This window comes from Tachypleus tridentatus, chromosome 12 (genome assembly GCF_004210375.1).
Source record: "Tachypleus tridentatus isolate NWPU-2018 chromosome 12, ASM421037v1, whole genome shotgun sequence".
NCBI lineage: Eukaryota > Metazoa > Arthropoda > Merostomata > Xiphosura > Limulidae > Tachypleus > Tachypleus tridentatus.
In genome coordinates, this window is record NC_134836.1 from 43,443,376 (window position 1) to 43,447,165 (window position 3,790).

At 32.0% G+C, this 3,790-nt stretch overlaps 1 long non-coding RNA gene across 1 annotated transcript; it reads left to right on the forward strand.

The window, feature by feature from the left end:
- The first annotated feature begins 1,987 nt into the window (after nucleotides 1-1,987).
- Nucleotides 1,988-3,455, forward strand: LOC143234983 (uncharacterized). Its single transcript, XR_013018881.1, has 2 exons — nucleotides 1,988-2,188; nucleotides 3,239-3,455. It is a non-coding gene; the product is annotated as an uncharacterized LOC143234983 (long non-coding RNA).
- Nucleotides 3,456-3,790: the final 335 nt, after the last annotated feature.

Genomic DNA, 3,790 nt, shown 5'->3' on the forward strand with positions numbered 1-3,790 from the left:
TAAAAGCTCTGATGAATATGTTATTCGCAAAAATCAGGGGTTTGATTGCCCTTGGTGGACTCAGTAGATAGTCCAATGTAGCTTCGCTATAAGAAAACACACACACATACAATATAGTTATTCTCAGTATAGAATAAATAGTATAAAATTAATTATTAGATATATTTTTTTAGAATAAAGATTCCGTGCTTTAACAAGTGATTGCATGTTTTAACTGGAGATATTAAAATAAAAGTCAGAATAAAAGCTGAATTGTTTATGGGTCTTATGTAAAAGAAAAATACTGAGCGAAAGTAAATTCACGGTAAACGAATTTATCTGTTTATTTATGGTTGAGCACCAAGATACACAATGGACTTCTGTACTGTGCCCACCACATGTATCGACACGCGGTTTCAGCGTTAAGAGTGTGTATATATACCTCTATGTCACTGGTTAAATTCTAAATAATGAGGTTTTGGCAAGTATGAAAATATATAATAGAATAGAAATGATAGCGTTTCCAAGAACTTAAATATGAAATTGTAAATCATCCATACAAACAAAAGGAAAATTAATGATTTATGACGATCGATATGATGAACTGACAGCAAATGCAAACAAAAATAGTTGCTGATCCGTTTGCTAAAGTAAAAGCTTATTTAAAGCACTCGATGTGTAATAAATATTGCAAAAAAATGTTAAGTTGGTGTTAAAAGTGTGGAATTAAGAAATATATACCCATAAGCAAGCGATAAAAATATAATACCGGGACATAATATGTATGTAGATGGCTCTAAATTTCCCTGTCATGGGTTAAAGTTTTACAATTCGTGAAATGTTTTCAATTTGATTTTCCTTAGCAGCTCAGCTAAGGTAAATAAGCTAATTGTGATTCCGATTGATCAGTTGCAACTGTGCCTTTCGAAAGTGGAGTCTGATTGCGTTCCGTTGTTTAAAAAAGCGTCATAGCAGCTTATCTACCAATGGTGAGTTATGCTCGTCCCAGATGGGTAATATATTATAAATAATTTAAATAAATATTAATGTCTGAACTTGTTCTATTACCAGAGAGTAATTTCAAGCTATTATGAAAGTGGATTAACAACTTTTGATTAGGCCGTCTATTATGATATGGTGTTCAAGCTATGATATTAAAATTTTGATAAGTTATTATTACAAATTCGGTCATCCGTTATGTTGGGATATGTTGCAGCATCAGAGGGTAATTAATAATGGTAGTGAATATAAATTAATAAAGATTAATGAATAAGGTCATCAATCACTGCGTATGAATTAATTAACTAATTATTATAAATATGAATTAATAAAATGATAGATGATTCATTATCTCAGCATCAAATGGGCTGCTAACTTGAAATTTGTGAATAATATAGCAACTGTGTGTTCGTAATTTTTTATAATTTGTGGTTTATACCCAATATTTAGTGAGTTAAGCACTCGTTATTCCAAATAAATGTATTTTAGTACATACACTGCTTTCGAGGCATTAAATGTTATTCGTTTAGTATAGACTTGATGTATTTTAATAGCAACCTTCTGACGAAATTGAGACGTCATCCATGACATTAACCTGTTCAGTGTCGTAGACGAGATAACTCGTCCAAGCCGATCGGTAAAACAGTGCCACGAACGTGTTAATTCGTCCTCAATAATACCTAACTTCAACGCTAGATGTCAGCACCATACATGCATTTGACCTACTTACAAATTGTTTCACTTTCGATCCAAAATGACGTCACGAAAAAAATTACAAAATAAAGAAGCATTAGACTTGTGTTGTAGCAGTTGAAATACTTGGCAGTCAATACGTTAAAGAGGTAACCTTAAAATAGCGTACACATTCGAACATTTAAGATAAATTATCCATTTTAACGCAATCTCTGTACCCGTGATGTTATAACTTTAACAATTACATCATTATCAAACGTTGCAGACTTGCCAGACACGTTGAACTTTTACCTTTACACCCACTATGATACTGACATGTAGATTACAAATGCTTTACATCGTGTGGTGTTTTAGTAGCAGGTATTTTATAACAGCAGTATCATTAAAGTGAATTCCATTTGAGGTTAATACTTAAATTAGTAATGCTCTTGGAATTTTCTTTCTATAGTGCTAAGTCCACTGTACGTAAACTTCATCTTCGGTAAAGAGATCAAAGTACGTTGCACCAAAGCCTCAGGTATGTAATCAAATGGGATTGCAACGATTTCTGTTTCCCTTCACCTGTTTTGTATTTCCATGCAAACAACCACTGATTTCGATATCTGTTACAAAGCTTTTAAGCTTTTAGCTGCTGAGCCTTCAATAATTTCAAATTATTGTTTGTTATCGTATTAATTGTATAAAATAATATGCTTAGCATCACCTCAATGTGTATTTAGGCTAGAAAGTATTGATGTTAATAGTTAAATGATTTCTGAGAATTGTTTGATAGATCCACTTTATAATAAGAAGTCTGGGCACAAAACAGAGAGTGTAATATGAATCCTATCCTTAGACTGTGTTTTATGCTGCTTCAAGTATAAAATATTGATGCAGCTGACGGACAGTTAAAGCAATTTCTATGTACGATACAACAAAATAAACAGTGTACATACCTAAACAGATAAATGAAAGATTCGTCTACCGGATAGGTTAGATAGACCTCTAGGTTTTCTGTTCTAGAAATGAATCTCTAAAAACCTGTCACTATAAAAGGCAAGTATACTTCTGAAATCTGAGCCTTCATAATGAAAAAGGAAAACCTCGGTTTCTTTGTCTTGTAATTGCTTCATCACGTGACAGGTCGACTTTCTCACATTTTTCGTGAGCTGAAACTTACCAGTGTCATCCAGACGATGAAAACGCACATTCACATTTTCTCTGGCAAAGAGGTTTGTTATCTAACACGAAAGCGACATAACAAAGGTAAGATTAGAGCTGATAAATTTCAATGTATTTTTTTACTGAGTGTTTTATGATAAAACTGTGTAAAACAAACTACAATAAAACACTTTTTGCTTCACTAGTGTTGATAGAAAAAAACCCTTAGTTTTTAGCAATATATATATACTCATTTTTCACAGTGTTGTTTTTGATTATTAATACAAAGTTACATAAAGGGTCATATTTTCTATATACAGTGTAAAGAATCGAACTGCAAAACTTAGCGTTTTATTTATAAGCCCATAAAGTTACCACTGATCCACCAATGAAATTATTTTTTGTTAATAGACCATTTATTTTGCAGGTAACAGCGTCGTTCCATCTTGACTTGGACTGTGCTTTTTGTACTTCTTCTTGTCGCAAATGCACTGCAGTTTGAAGTTAATTTCTTGCTATAAAAATATCTTTTCTCATAAAAGACTATGACATGTACCTCCAAACATACGTTTAACCTTGAAAGAATTACATTGTTAAATTTTAAATAATTTGTTGTGAATCAAATAAATATGTGATAAAGCTATTGCAGTGGTGTCCAGACTTGCATTAATAGCAACAAACCAGTATCGTAGTATATACACATTATTTTCATAAAATGAAATTTCCACTATATTGGTGATATATCAAATAGAAATTGTTTGTCACTCCAGTAAATTTTGATAACTAATAAATATATCATAAACCTTCCAAATAATCTACACTTTAGCTTAAACTAAATAAATTCTGTGATAGTCTCCTATTTGGTCAGCAGTAAATTCTGGGAATCACAACACTAAAATCCACCATTTAATTCCACCATCATGAGGAGATAGCCTATTCTGGAGCTTTGCGCTTAAAAAAAGTTGATCCTGTGATAAAG